The following is a 15,817-nucleotide window of genomic DNA, read 5'->3' as shown; positions in this document are numbered from 1 at the left end:
CAGCGAATGCAGTTCCAAGGCGCAGTGAAAACCAGCTACAACTTTCCGTGCTGGCAGCTTTCCTGTGGGCGCAATCGCTGGACGTTTCGAATTTGGCAACCGGGCTCTGCGAGAGAAAATACACAGTCTTGCCCCTTTACCAACAAAAGCTTTTGTAGAAAGCGAATGTCTGTCTATCAGCGAATGCAGTTCCAAGGGGCAGTGAAAACCAGCTACAGCTTTCCGTGCTGGCAGCTTTCCTGTGGGCGCAATCGCTGGACGTTTCGAATTTGGCAACCGGGCTCTGCGAGAGAGAAATACACACTGTTGCCCCTTACGAAGGCAAGGTTTTACAGAAAGCGAATGTCTATCTATCAGCGAATGCAGTTCCAAGGGGCAGTGAAAACCAGCTACAGCTTTCCGTGCTGGCAGCTTTCCTGTGGGCGCAATCGCTGGACGTTTCGAATTTGGCAACCGGGCTCTGCGAGAGAGAAATACACAGTGTTGCCCCTGTAGCAACGAAAGCGTTTGTAGAAAGCGAATGTCTGTCTATCAGCGAATGCAGTTCCAAGGGGCAGTGAAAACCAGCTACAGCTTTCCGTGCTGGCAGCTTTCCTGTGGGCGCAATCGCTGGACGTTTCGAATTTGGCAACCGGGCTCTGCGAGAGAGAAATACAAAGTGTTGCCCCTTTACCAACGAAAGCTTTTGTAGAAAGCGAATGTCTGTCTATCAGCGAATGCAGTTCCAAGGGGCAGTGAAAACCAGCTACAGCTTTCCGTGCTGGCAGCTTTCCTGTGGGCGCAATCGCTGGACGTTTCGAATTTGGCAACCGGGCTCTGCGAGAGAGAAATACACAGTGTTGCCCCTTTACCAACAAAAGCTTTTGTAGAAAGCGAATGTCTGTCTATCAGCGAATGCAGTTCCAAGGGGCAGTGAAAACCAGCTACAGCTTTCCGTGCTGGCAGCTTTCCTGTGGGCGCAATCGCTGGACGTTTCGAATTTGGCAACCGGGCTCTGCGAGAGAGAAATACACAGTGTTGCCCCTTTACCAACAAAAGCTTTTGTAGAAAGCGAATGTCTGTCTATCAGCGAATGCAGTTCCAAGGGGCAGTGAAAACCAGCTACAGCTTTCCGTGCTGGCAGCTTTCCTGTGGGCGCAATCGCTGGACGTTTCGAATTTGGCAACCGGGCTCTGCGAGAGAGAAATACACACTGTTGCCCCTTTACCAACGAAAGCTTTTGTAGAAAGCGAATGTCTGTCTATCAGCGAATGCAGTTCCAAGGGGCAGTGAAAACCAGCTACAGCTTTCCGTGCTGGCAGCTTTCCTGTGGGCGCAATCGCTGGACGTTTCGAATTTGGCAACCGGGCTCTGCGAGAGAGAAATACACACTGTTGCCCCTTTACCAACGAAAGCTTTTGTAGAAAGCGAATGTCTGTCTATCAGCGAATGCAGTTCCAAGGGGCAGTGAAAACCAGCTACAGCTTTCCGTGCTGGCAGCTTTCCTGTGGGCGCAATCGCTGGACGTTTCGAATTTGGCAACCGGGCTCTGCGAGAGAGAAATACACAGTGTTGCCCCTTTACCAACGAAAGCTTTTGTAGAAAGCGAATGTCTGTCTATCAGCGAATGCAGTTCCAAGGGGCAGTGAAAACCAGCTACAGCTTTCCGTGCTGGCAGCTTTCCTGTGGGCGCAATCGCTGGACGTTTCGAATTTGGCAACCGGGCTCTGCGAGAGAGAAATACACAGTGTTGCCCCTTACGAAGGCAAGGTTTTAGAGAAAGCGCATGTCTGTCTATCTGTGAATGCAGTTCCAAGGGGCAGTGAAAACCAGCTACAGCTTTCCGTGCTGGCAGCTTTCCTGTGGGCGCAATCGCTGGACGTTTCGATTTGGCAACCGGGCTCTGCGAGAGAGAAATACACAGTGTTGCCCCTTACGAAGGCAAGGTTTTACAGAAAGCGAATGTCTATCTATCAGCGAATGCAGTTCCAACGGGCAGTGAAAACCAGCTACAGCTTTCCGTGCTGGCAGCTTTCCTGTGGGCGCAATCGCTGGACGTTTCGAATTTGGCAACCGGGCTCTGCGAGAGAGAAATACACAGTGTTGCCCCTTTACCAACAAAAGCTTTTGTAGAAAGCGAATGTCTGTCTATCAGCGAATGCAGTTCCAAGGGGCAGTGAAAACCAGCTACAGCTTTCCGTGCTGGCAGCTTTCCTGTGGGCGCAATCGCTGGACGTTTCGAATTTGGCAACCGGGCTCTGCGAGAGAGAAATACACAGACTTGCCCCTTTACCAACGAAAGCGTTTGTAGAAAGCGAATGTCTGTCTATCAGCGAATGCAGTTCCAAGGGGCAGTGAAAACCAGCTACAGCTTTCCGTGCTGGCAGCTTTCCTGTGGGCGCAATCGCTGGACGTTTCGAATTTGGCAACCGGGCTCTGCGAGAGAGAAATACACATTCTTGCCCCTTTACCAACAAAAGCTTTTGTAGAAAGCGAATGTCTGTCTATCAGCGAATGCAGTTCCAAGGGGCAGTGAAAACCAGCTACAGCTTTCCGTGCTGGCAGCTTTCCTGTGGGCGCAATCGCTGGACGTTTCGAATTTGGCAACCGGGCTCTGCGAGAGAGAAATACACAGTGTTGTCCCTTTACCAACAAAAGCTTTTGTAGAAAGCGAATGTCTGTCTATCAGCGAATGCAGTTCCAAGGGGCAGTGAAAACCAGCTACAGCTTTCCGTGCTGGCAGCTTTCCTGTGGGCGCAATCGCTGGACGTTTCGAATTTGGCAACCGGGCTCTGCGAGAGAGAAATACACAGTGTTGCCCCTGTAGCAACGAAAGCGTTTGTAGAAAGCGAATGTCTGTCTATCAGCGAATGCAGTTCCAAGGGACAGTGAAAACCAGCTACAGCTTTCCGTGCTGGCAGCTTTCCTGTGGGCGCAATCGCTGGACGTTTCGAATTTGGCAACCGGGCTCTGCGAGAGAGAAATACACAGTGTTGCCCCTTTACCAACGAAAGCTTTTGTAGAAAGCGAATGTCTGTCTATCAGCGAATGCAGTTCCAAGGGGCAGTGAAAACCAGCTACAGCTTTCCGTGCTGGCAGCTTTCCTGTGGGCGCAATCGCTGGACGTTTCGAATTTGGCAACCGGGCTCTGCGAGAGAGAAATACACAGACTTGCCCCTTTACCAACGAAAGCTTTTGTAGAAAGCGAATGTCTGTCTATCAGCGAATGCAGTTCCAAGGGGCAGTGAAAACCAGCTACAGCTTTCCGTGCTGTCAGCTTTCCTGTGGGCGCAATCGCTGGACGTTTCGAATTTGGCAACCGGGCTCTGCGAGAGAGAAATACACAGTGTTGCCCCTTTACCAACGAAAGCTTTTGTAGAAAGCGAATGTCTGTCTATCAGCGAATGCAGTTCCAAGGGGCAGTGAAAACCAGCTACAGCTTTCCGTGCTGGCAGCTTTCCTGTGGGCGCAATCGCTGGACGTTTCGAATTTGGCAACCGGGCTCTGCGAGAGAGAAATACACAGTGTTGCCCCTGTAGCAACGAAAGCGTTTGTAGAAAGCGAATGTCTCTCTATCAGCGAATGCAGTTCCAAGGGGCAGTGAAAACCAGCTACAGCTTTCCGTGCTGGCAGCTTTCCTGTGGGCGCAATCGCTGGACGTTTCGAATTTGGCAACCGGGCTCTGCGAGAGAGAAATACACAGTGTTGCCCCTTTACCAACAAAAGCTTTTGTAGAAAGCGAATGTCTGTCTATCAGCGAATGCAGTTCCAAGGGGCAGTGAAAACCAGCTACAGCTTTCCGTGCTGGCAGCTTTCCTGTGGGCGCAATCGCTGGACGTTTCGAATTTGGCAACCGGGCTCTGCGAGAGAGAAATACACAGTGTTGCCCCTTTACCAACGAAAGCTTTTGTAGAAAGCGAATGTCTGTTTATCAGCGAATGCAGTTCCAAGGGGCAGTGAAAACCAGCTACAGCTTTCCGTGCTGGCAGCTTTCCTGTGGGCGCAATCGCTGGACGTTTCGAAATTGGCAACCGGGCTCTGCGAGAGAGAAATACACAGACTTGCCCATTTACCAACGAAAGCTTTTGTAGAAAGCGAATGTCTGTCTATCAGCGAATGCATTTCCAACGGGCAGTGAAAACCAGCTACAGCTTTCCGTGCTGGCAGCTTTCCTGTGGGCGCAATCGCTGGACGTTTCGAATTTGGCAACCGGGCTCTGCGAGAGAGAAATACACAGTGTTGCCCCTTTACCAACGAAAGCTTTTGTAGAAAGCGAATGTCTGTCTATCAGCGAATGCAGTTCCAAGGGGCAGTGAAAACCAGCTACAGCTTTCCGTGCTGGCAGCTTTCCTGTGGGCGCAATCGCTGGACGTTTCGAATTTGGCAACCGGGCTCTGCGAGAGAGAAATACACAGTGTTACCCCTTACGAAGGCAAGGTTTTACAGAAAGCGCATGTCTGTCTATCTGTGAATGCAGTTCCAAGGGGCAGTGAAAACCAGCTACAGCTTTCCGTGCTGGCAGCTTTCCTGTGGGCGCAATCGCTGGACGTTTCGATTTGGCAACCGTGCTCTGCGAGAGAGAAATACACAGTGTTGCCCCTTACGAAGGCAAGGTTTTACAGAAAGCGAATGTCTATCTATCAGCGAATGCAGTTCCAAGGGGCAGTGAAAACCAGCTACAGCTTTCCGTGCTGGCAGCTTTCCTGTGGGCGCAATCGCTGGACGTTTCGAATTTGGCAACCGGGCTCTGCGAGAGAGAAATACACAGTCTTACCCCTTTACCATCGAAAGCTTTTGTAGAAAGCGAATGTCTGTCTATCAGCGAATGCAGTTCCAAGGGGCAGTGAAAACCAGCTACAGCTTTCCGTGCTGGCAGCTTTCCTGTGGGCGCAATCGCTGGACGTTTCGAATTTGGCAACCGGGCTCTGCGAGAGAGAAATACACAGTGTTGCCCCTTTACCAACGAAAGCTTTTGTAGAAAGCGAATGTCTGTCTATCAGCGAATGCAGTTCCAAGGCGCAGTGAAAACCAGCTACAGCTTTCCGTGCTGGCAGCTTTCCTGTGGGCGCAATCGCTGGACGTTTCGAATTTGGCAACCGGGCTCTGCCAGAGAGAAATACACAGTGTTGCCCCTTTACCAACGAAAGCTTTTGTAGAAAGCGAATGTCTGTCTATCAGCGAATGCAGTTCCAAGAGACAGTGAAATCCAGCTACAGCTTTCCGTGCTGGCAGCTTTCCTGTGGGCGCAATCGCTGGACGTTTCGAATTTGGCAACCGGGCTCTGCGAGAGAGAAATACACAGTGTTGCCCCTGTAGCAACGAAAGGGTTTGTAGAAAGCGAATGTCTGTCTATCAGCGAATGCAGTTCCAAGGGACAGTGAAAACCAGCTACAGCTTTCCGTGCTGGCAGCTTTCCTGTGGGCGCAATCGCTGGACGTTTCGAATTTGGCAACCGGGCTCTGCGAGAGAGAAATACACAGTGTTGCCCCTTTACCAACAAAAGCTTTTGTAGAAAGCGAATGTCTGTCTATCAGCGAATGCAGTTCCAAGGGGCAGTGAAAACCAGCTACAGCTTTCCGTGCTGGCAGCTTTCCTGTGGGCGCAATCGCTGGACGTTTCGAATTTGGCAACCGGGCTCTGCGAGAGAGAAATACACAGTGTTGCCCCTTTACCAACAAAAGCTTTTGTAGAAAGCGAATGTCTGTCTATCAGCGAATGCAGTTCCAAGGGGCAGTGAAAACCAGCTACAGCTTTCCGTGCTGGCAGCTTTCCTGTGGGCGCAATCGCTGGACGTTTCGAATTTGGCAACCGGGCTCTGCGAGAGAGAAATACACAGTGTTGCCCCTTTACCAACGAAAGCTTTTGTAGAAAGCGAATGTCTGTCTATCAGCGAATGCAGTTCCAAGGGGCAGTGAAAACAAGCTACAGCTTTCCGTGCTGGCAGCTTTCCTGTGGGCGCAATCGCTGGACGTTTCGAATTTGGCAACCGGGCTCTGCGAGAGAGAAATACACAGTGTTGCCCCTTTACCAACGAAAGCTTTTGTAGAAAGCGAATGTCTGTTTATCAGCGAATGCAGTTCCAAGGGGCAGTGAAAACCAGCTACAGCTTTCCGTGCTGGCAGCTTTCCTGTGGGCGCAATCGCTGGACGTTTCGAATTTGGCAACCGGGCTCTGCGAGAGAGAAATACACAGACTTGCCCATTTACCAACGAAAGCTTTTGTAGAAAGCGAATGTCTGTCTATCAGCGAATGCATTTCCAACGGGCAGTGAAAACCAGCTACAGCTTTCCGTGCTGGCAGCTTTCCTGTGGGCGCAATCGCTGGACGTTTCGAATTTGGCAACCGGGCTCTGCGAGAGAGAAATACACAGTGTTGCCCCTTTACCAACGAAAGCTTTTGTAGAAAGCGAATGTCTGTCTATCAGCGAATGCAGTTCCAAGGGGCAGTGAAAACCAGCTACAGCTTTCCGTGCTGGCAGCTTTCCTGTGGGCGCAATCGCTGGACGTTTCGAATTTGGCAACCGGGCTCTGCGAGAGAGAAATACACAGTGTTACCCCTTACGAAGGCAAGGTTTTACAGAAAGCGCATGTCTGTCTATCTGTGAATGCAGTTCCAAGGGGCAGTGAAAACCAGCTACAGCTTTCCGTGCTGGCAGCTTTCCTCTGGGCGCAATCGCTGGACGTTTCGATTTGGCAACCGGGCTCTGCGAGAGAGAAATACACAGTGTTGCCCCTTACGAAGGCAAGGTTTTACAGAAAGCGAATGTCTATCTATCAGCGAATGCAGTTCCAAGGGGCAGTGAAAACCAGCTACAGCTTTCCGTGCTGGCAGCTTTCCTGTGGGCGCAATCGCTGGACGTTTCGAATTTGGCAACCGGGCTCTGCGAGAGAGAAATACACAGTCTTACCCCTTTACCAACAAAAGCTTTTGTAGAAAGCGAATGTCTGTCTATCAGCGAATGCAGTTCCAAGGGGCAGTGAAAACCAGCTACAGCTTTCCGTGCTGGCAGCTTTCCTGTGGGCGCAATCGCTGGACGTTTCGAATTTGGCAACCGGGCTCTGCGAGAGAGAAATACACAGTGTTGCCCCTTTACCAACGAAAGCTTTTGTAGAAAGCGAATGTCTGTCTATCAGCGAATGCAGTTCCAAGGGGCAGTGAAAACCAGCTACAGCTTTCCGTGCTGGCAGCTTTCCTGTGGGCGCAATCGCTGGACGTTTCGAATTTGGCAACCGGGCTCTGCGAGAGAGAAATACACAGTGTTGCCCCTTTACCAACGAAAGCTTTTGTAGAAAGCGAATGTCTGTCTATCAGCGAATGCAGTTCCAAGAGACAGTGAAATCCAGCTACAGCTTTCCGTGCTGGCAGCTTTCCTGTGGGCGCAATCGCTGGACGTTTCGAATTTGGCAACCGGGCTCTGCGAGAGAGAAATACACAGTGTTGCCCCTGTAGCAACGAAAGGGTTTGTAGAAAGCGAATGTCTGTCTATCAGCGAATGCAGTTCCAAGGGACAGTGAAAACCAGCTACAGCTTTCCGTGCTGGCAGCTTTCCTGTGGGCGCAATCGCTGGACGTTTCGAATTTGGCAACCGGGCTCTGCGAGAGAGAAATACACAGTGTTGCCCCTTTACCAACAAAAGCTTTTGTAGAAAGCGAATGTCTGTCTATCAGCGAATGCAGTTCCAAGGGGCAGTGAAAACCAGCTACAGCTTTCCGTGCTGGCAGCTTTCCTGTGGGCGCAATCGCTGGACGTTTCGAATTTGGCAACCGGGCTCTGCGAGAGAGAAATACACAGTGTTGCCCCTTTACCAACAAAAGCTTTTGTAGAAAGCGAATGTCTGTCTATCAGCAAATGCAGTTCCAAGGGGCAGTGAAAACCAGCTACAGCTTTCCGTGCTGGCAGCTTTCCTGTGGGCGCAATCGCTGGACGTTTCGAATTTGGCAACCGGGCTCTGCGAGAGAGAAATACACAGTGTTGCCCCTTTACCAACGAAAGCTTTTGTAGAAAGCGAATGTCTGTCTATCAGCGAATGCAGTTCCAAGGGGCAGTGAAAACCAGCTACAGCTTTCCGTGCTGGCAGCTTTCCTGTGGGCGCAATCGCTGGACGTTTCGAATTTGGCAACCGGGCTCTGCGAGAGAGAAATACACAGTGTTGCCCCTTACGAAGGCAAGGTTTTACAGAAAGCGCATGTCTGTCTATCTGTGAATGCAGTTCCAAGGGGCAGTGAAAACCAGCTACAGCTTTCCGTGCTGGCAGCTTTCCTGTGGGCGCAATCGCTGGACGTTTCGATTTGGCAACCGGGCTCTGCGAGAGAGAAATACACAGTATTGCCCCTTACGAAGGCAAGGTTTTACAGAAAGCGAATGTCTATCTATCAGCGAATGCAGTTCCAAGGGGCAGTGAAAACCAGCTACAGCTTTCCGTGCTGGCAGCTTTCCTGTGGGCGCAATCGCTGGACGTTTCGAATTTGGCAACCGGGCTCTGCGAGAGAGAAATACACAGTCTTACCCCTTTACCAACAAAAGCTTTTGTAGAAAGCGAATGTCTGTCTATCAGCGAATGCAGTTCCAAGGGGCAGTGAAAACCAGCTACAGCTTTCCGTGCTGGCAGCTTTCCTGTGGGCGCAATCGCTGGACGTTTCGAATTTGGCAACCGGGCTCTGCGAGAGAGAAATACACAGTGTTACCCCTTACGAAGGCAAGGTTTTACAGAAAGCGCATGTCTGTCTATCTGTGAATGCAGTTCCAAGGGGCAGTGAAAACCAGCTACAGCTTTCCGTGCTGGCAGCTTTCCTGTGGGCGCAATCGCTGGACGTTTCGATTTGGCAACCGGGCTCTGCGAGAGAGAAATACACAGTGTTGCCCCTTACGAAGGCAAGGTTTTACAGAAAGCGAATGTCTATCTATCAGCGAATGCAGTTCCAAGGGGCAGTGAAAACCAGCTACAGCTTTCCGTGCTGGCAGCTTTCCTGTGGGCGCAATCGCTGGACGTTTCGAATTTGGCAACCGGGCTCTGCGAGAGAGAAATACACAGTCTTACCCCTTTACCAACAAAAGCTTTTGTAGAAAGCGAATGTCTGTCTATCAGCGAATGCAGTTCCAAGGGGCAGTGAAAACCAGCTACAGCTTTCCGTGCTGGCAGCTTTCCTGTGGGCGCAATCGCTGGACGTTTCGAATTTGGCAACCGGGCTCTGCGAGAGAGAAATACACAGTGTTGCCCCTTTACCAACGAAAGCTTTTGTAGAAAGCGAATGTCTGTCTATCAGCGAATGCAGTTCCAAGGGGCAGTGAAAACCAGCTACAGCTTTCCGTGCTGGCAGCTTTCCTGTGGGCGCAATCGCTGGAAGTTTCGAATTTGGCAACCGGGCTCTGCGAGAGAGAAATACACAGTGTTGCCCCTTTACCAACGAAAGCTTTTGTAGAAAGCGAATGTCTGTCTATCAGCGAATGCAGTTCCAAGAGACAGTGAAATCCAGCTACAGCTTTCCGTGCTGGCAGCTTTCCTGTGGGCGCAATCGCTGGACGTTTCGAATTTGGCAACCGGGCTCTGCGAGAGAGAAATACACAGACTTGCCCCTTTACCAACAAAAGCTTTTGTAGAAAGCGAATGTCTGTCTATCAGCGAATGCAGTTCCAAGGGACAGTGAAAACCAGCTACAGCTTTCCGTGCTGGCAGCTTTCCTGTGGGCGCAATCGCTGGATGTTTCGAATTTGGCAACCGGGCTCTGCGAGAGAGAAATACACAGTGTTGCCCCTTTACCAACAAAAGCTTTTGTAGAAAGCGAATGTCTGTCTATCAGCGAATGCAGTTCCAAGGGGCAGTGAAAACCAGCTACAGCTTTCCGTGCTGGCAGCTTTCCTGTGGGCGCAATCGCTGGACGTTTCGAATTTGGCAACCGGGCTCTGCGAGAGAGAAATACACAGTGTTGCCCCTTTACCAACGAAAGCTTTTGTAGAAAGCGAATGTCTGTCTATCAGCGAATGCAGTTCCAAGGGGCAGTGAAAACCAGCTACAGCTTTCCGTGCTGGCAGCTTTCCTGTGGGCGCAATCGCTGGACGTTTCGAATTTGGCAACCGGGCTCTGCGAGAGAGAAATACACAGTGTTGCCCCTTACGAAGGCAAGGTTTTACAGAAAGCACATGTCTGTCTATCTGTGAATGCAGTTCCAAGGGGCAGTGAAAACCAGCTACAGCTTTCCGTGCTGGCAGCTTTCCTGTGGGCGCAATCGCTGGACGTTTCGATTTGGCAACCGGGCTCTGCGAGAGAGAAATACACAGTGTTGCCCCTTACGAAGGCAAGGTTTTACAGAAAGCGAATGTCTATCTCTCAGCGAATGCAGTTCCAACGGGCAGTGAAAACCAGCTACAGCTTTCCGTGCTGGCAGCTTTCCTGTGGGCGCAATCGCTGGACGTTTCGAATTTGGCAACCGGGCTCTGCGAGAGAGAAATACACAGTGTTGCCCCTTTACCAACAAAAGCTTTTGTAGAAAGCGAATGTCTGTCTATCAGCGAATGCAGTTCCAAGGGGCAGTGAAAACCAGCTACAGCTTTCCGTGCTGGCAGCTTTCCTGTGGGCGCAATCGCTGGACGTTTCGAATTTGGCAACCGGGCTCTGCGAGAGAGAAATACACAGACTTGCCCCTTTACCAACGAAAGCTTTTGTAGAAAGCGAATGTCTGTCTATCAGCGAATGCAGTTCCAAGGGGCAGTGAAAACCAGCTACAGCTTTCCGTGCTGGCAGCTTTCCTGTGGGCGCAATCGCTGGACGTTTCGAATTTGGCAACCGGGCTCTGCGAGAGAGAAATACACAGTCTTACCCCTTTACCAACAAAAGCTTTTGTAGAAAGCGAATGTCTGTCTATCAGCGAATGCAGTTCCAAGGGGCAGTGAAAACCAGCTACAGCTTTCCGTGCTGGCAGCTTTCCTGTGGGCGCAATCGCTGGACGTTTCGAATTTGGCAACCGGGCTCTGCGAGAGAGAAATACACAGTGTTGTCCCTTTACCAACAAAAGCTTTTGTAGAAAGCGAATGTCTGTCTATCAGCGAATGCAGTTCCAAGGGACAGTGAAAACCAGCTACAGCTTTCCGTGCTGGCAGCTTTCCTGTGGGCGCAATCGCTGGACGTTTCGAATTTGGCAACCGGGCTCTGCGAGAGAGAAATACACAGTGTTGCCCCTGTAGCAACGAAAGCGTTTGTAGAAAGCGAATGTCTGTCTATCAGCGAATGCAGTTCCAAGGGACAGTGAAAACCAGCTACAGCTTTCCGTGCTGGCAGCTTTCCTGTGGGCGCAATCGCTGGACGTTTCGAATTTGGCAACCGGGCTCTGCGAGAGAGAAATACACACTGTTGCCCCTTTACCAACGAAAGCTTTTGTAGAAAGCGAATGTCTGTCTATCAGCGAATGCAGTTCCAAGGGGCAGTGAAAACCAGCTACAGCTTTCCGTGCTGGCAGCTTTCCTGTGGGCGCAATCGCTGGACGTTTCGAATTTGGCAACCGGGCTCTGCGAGAGAGAAATACACAGTGTTGCCCCTGTAGCAACGAAAGCGTTTGTAGAAAGCGAATGTCTCTCTATCAGCGAATGCAGTTCCAAGGGGCAGTGAAAACCAGCTACAGCTTTCCGTGCTGGCAGCTTTCCTGTGGGCGCAATCGCTGGACGTTTCGAATTTGGCAACCGGGCTCTGCGAGAGAGAAATACACAGTCTTACCCCTTTACCAACAAAAGCTTTTGTAGAAAGCGAATGTCTGTCTATCAGCGAATGCAGTTCCAAGGGGCAGTGAAAACCAGCTACAGCTTTCCGTGCTGGCAGCTTTCCTGTGGGCGCAATCGCTGGACGTTTCGAATTTGGCAACCGGGCTCTGCGAGAGAGAAATACACAGTGTTGCCCCTTTACCAACAAAAGCTTTTGTAGAAAGCGAATGTCTGTCTATCAGCGAATGCAGTTCCAAGGCGCAGTGAAAACCAGCTACAGCTTTCCGTGCTGGCAGCTTTCCTGTGGGCGCAATCGCTGGACGTTTCGAATTTGGCAACCGGGCTCTGCGAGAGAAAATACACAGTCTTGCCCCTTTACCAACAAAAGCTTTTGTAGAAAGCGAATGTCTGTCTATCAGCGAATGCAGTTCCAAGGGGCAGTGAAAACCAGCTACAGCTTTCCGTGCTGGCAGCTTTCCTGTGGGCGCAATCGCTGGACGTTTCGAATTTGGCAACCGGGCTCTGCGAGAGAGAAATACACAGTGTTGCCCCTTTACGAATGAAAGCTTTTGTAGAAAGCGAATGTCTGTCTATCAGCGAATGCAGTTCCAAGGGGCAGTGAAAACCAGCTACAGCTTTCCGTGCTGGCAGCTTTCCTGTGGGCGCAATCGCTGGACGTTTCGAATTTGGCAACCGGGCTCTGCGAGAGAGAAATACACAGTGTTGCCCCTTTACCAACGAAAGCTTTTGTAGAAAGCGAATGTCTGTTTATCAGCGAATGCAGTTCCAAGGGGCAGTGAAAACCAGCTACAGCTTTCCGTGCTGGCAGCTTTCCTGTGGGCGCAATCGCTGGAGGTTTCGAAATTGGCAACCGGGCTCTGCGAGAGAGAAATACACAGACTTGCCCATTTACCAACGAAAGCTTTTGTAGAAAGCGAATGTCTGTCTATCAGCGAATGCATTTCCAAGGGGCAGTGAAAACCAGCTACAGCTTTCCGTGCTGGCAGCTTTCCTGTGGGCGCAATCGCTGGACGTTTCGAATTTGGCAACCGGGCTCTGCGAGAGAGAAATACACAGTGTTGCCCCTTTACCAACGAAAGCTTTTGTAGAAAGCGAATGTCTGTCTATCAGCGAATGCAGTTCCAAGGGGCAGTGAAAACCAGCTACAGCTTTCCGTGCTGGCAGCTTTCCTGTGGGCGCAATCGCTGGACGTTTCGAATTTGGCAACCGGGCTCTGCGAGAGAGAAATACACAGTGTTACCCCTTACGAAGGCAAGGTTTTACAGAAAGCGCATGTCTGTCTATCTGTGAATGCAGTTCCAAGGGGCAGTGAAAACCAGCTACAGCTTTCCGTGCTGGCAGCTTTCCTGTGGGCGCAATCGCTGGACGTTTCGATTTGGCAACCGGGCTCTGCGAGAGAGAAATACACAGTGTTGCCCCTTACGAAGGCAAGGTTTTACAGAAAGCGAATGTCTATCTATCAGCGAATGCAGTTCCAAGGGGCAGTGAAAACCAGCTACAGCTTTCCGTGCTGGCAGCTTTCCTGTGGGCGCAATCGCTGGACGTTTCGAATTTGGCAACCGGGCTCTGCGAGAGAGAAATACACAGTCTTACCCCTTTACCAACAAAAGCTTTTGTAGAAAGCGAATGTCTGTCTATCAGCGAATGCAGTTCCAAGGGGCAGTGAAAACCAGCTACAGCTTTCCGTGCTGGCAGCTTTCCTGTGGGCGCAATCGCTGGACGTTTCGAATTTGGCAACCGGGCTCTGCGAGAGAGAAATACACAGAGTTGCCCCTTTACCAACGAAAGCTTTTGTAGAAAGCGAATGTCTGTCTATCAGCGAATGCAGTTCCAAGGGGCAGTGAAAACCAGCTACAGCTTTCCGTGCTGGCAGCTTTCCTGTGGGCGCAATCGCTGGACGTTTCGAATTTGGCAACCGGGCTCTGCGAGAGAGAAATACACAGTGTTGCCCCTGTAGCAACGAAAGGGTTTGTAGAAAGCGAATGTCTGTCTATCAGCGAATGCAGTTCCAAGGGGCAGTGAAAACCAGCTACAGCTTTCCGTGCTGGCAGCTTTCCTGTGGGCGCAATCGCTGGACGTTTCGAATTTGGCAACCGGGCTCTGCGAGAGAGAAATACACAGACTTGCCCCTTTACCAACGAAAGCGTTTGTAGAAAGCGAATGTCTGTCTATCAGCGAATGCAGTTCCAAGGGGCAGTGAAAACCAGCTACAGCTTTCCATGCTGGCAGCTTTCCTGTGGGCGCAATCGCTGGACGTTTCGAATTTGGCAACCGGGCTCTGCGAGAGAGAAATACACAGTGTTGCCACTGTAGCAACGAAAGCGTTTGTAGAAAGCGAATGTCTCTCTATCAGCGAATGCAGTTCCAAGGGGCAGTGAAAACCAGCTACAGCTTTCCGTGCTGGCAGCTTTCCTGTGGGCGCAATCGCTGGACGTTTCGAATTTGGCAACCGGGCTCTGTGAGAGAGAAATACACAGTCTTACCCCTTTACCAACAAAAGCTTTTGTAGAAAGCGAATGTCTGTCTATCAGCGAATGCAGTTCCAAGGGGCAGTGAAAACCAGCTACAGCTTTCCGTGCTGGCAGCTTTCCTGTGGGCGCAATCGCTGGACGTTTCGAATTTGGCAACCGGGCTCTGCGAGAGAGAAATACACAGTGTTGCCCCTTTACGAATGAAAGCTTTTGTAGAAAGCGAATGTCTGTCTATCAGCGAATGCAGTTCCAAGGGGCAGTGAAAACCAGCTACAGCTTTCCGTGCTGGCAGCTTTCCTGTGGGCGCAATCGCTGGACGTTTCGAATTTGGCAACCGGGCTCTGCGAGAGAGAAATACACAGTCTTAAACCTTTACCAACAAAAGCTTTTGTAGAAAGCGAATGTCTGTCTATCAGCGAATGCATTTCCAAGGCGCAGTGAAAACCAGCTACAGCTTTCCGTGCTGGCAGCTTTCCTGTGGGCGCAATCGCTGGACGTTTCGAATTTGGCAACCGGGCTCTGCGAGAGAGAAATACACAGTGTTGCCCCTTTACCAACGAAAGCTTTTGTAGAAAGCGAATGTCTGTCTATCAGCGAATGCAGTTCCAAGGGGCAGTGAAAACCAGCTACAGCTTTCCGTGCTGGCAGCTTTCCTGTGGGCGCAATCGCTGGACGTTTCGAATTTGGCAACCGGGCTCTGCGAGAGAGAAATACACAGTGTTGCCCCTTTACCAACAAAAGCTTTTGTAGAAAGCGAATGTCTGTCTATCAGCGAATGCAGTTCCAAGGGGCAGTGAAAACCAGCTACAGCTTTCCGTGCTGGCAGCTTTCCTGTGGGCGCAATCGCTGGACGTTTCGAATTTGGCAACCGGGCTCTGCGAGAGAGAAATACACACTGTTGCCCCTTTACCAACGAAAGCTTTTGTAGAAAGCGAATGTCTGTCTATCAGCGAATGCAGTTCCAAGGGGCAGTGAAAACCAGCTACAGCTTTCCGTGCTGGCAGCTTTCCTGTGGGCGCAATCGCTGGACGTTTCGAATTTGGCAACCGGGCTCTGCGAGAGAGAAATACACACTGTTGCCCCTTTACCAACGAAAGCTTTTGTAGAAAGCGAATGTCTGTCTATCAGCGAATGCAGTTCCAAGGGGCAGTGAAAACCAGCTACAGCTTTCCGTGCTGGCAGCTTTCCTGTGGGCGCAATCGCTGGACGTTTCGAATTTGGCAACCGGGCTCTGCGAGAGAGAAATACACAGTGTTGCCCCTTTACCAACGAAAGCTTTTGTAGAAAGCGAATGTCTGTCTATCAGCGAATGCAGTTCCAAGGGGCAGTGAAAACCAGCTACAGCTTTCCGTGCTGGCAGCTTTCCTGTGGGCGCAATCGCTGGACGTTTCGAATTTGGCAACCGGGCTCTGCGAGAGAGAAATACACAGTGTTGCCCCTTACGAAGGCAAGGTTTTAGAGAAAGCGCATGTCTGTCTATCTGTGAATGCAGTTCCAAGGGGCAGTGAAAACCAGCTACAGCTTTCCGTGCTGGCAGCTTTCCTGTGGGCGCAATCGCTGGACGTTTCGATTTGGCAACCGGGCTCTGCGAGAGAGAAATACACAGTGTTGCCCCTTACGAAGGCAAGGTTTTACAGAAAGCGAATGTCTATCTATCA

Source organism: Mycteria americana, chromosome 8, assembly GCF_035582795.1.
Source record: "Mycteria americana isolate JAX WOST 10 ecotype Jacksonville Zoo and Gardens chromosome 8, USCA_MyAme_1.0, whole genome shotgun sequence".
Lineage (NCBI taxonomy): Eukaryota > Metazoa > Chordata > Aves > Ciconiiformes > Ciconiidae > Mycteria > Mycteria americana.
The sequence above is the reverse complement of the archived record's forward strand: the minus strand, read 5'-3'. Positions refer to the sequence as shown.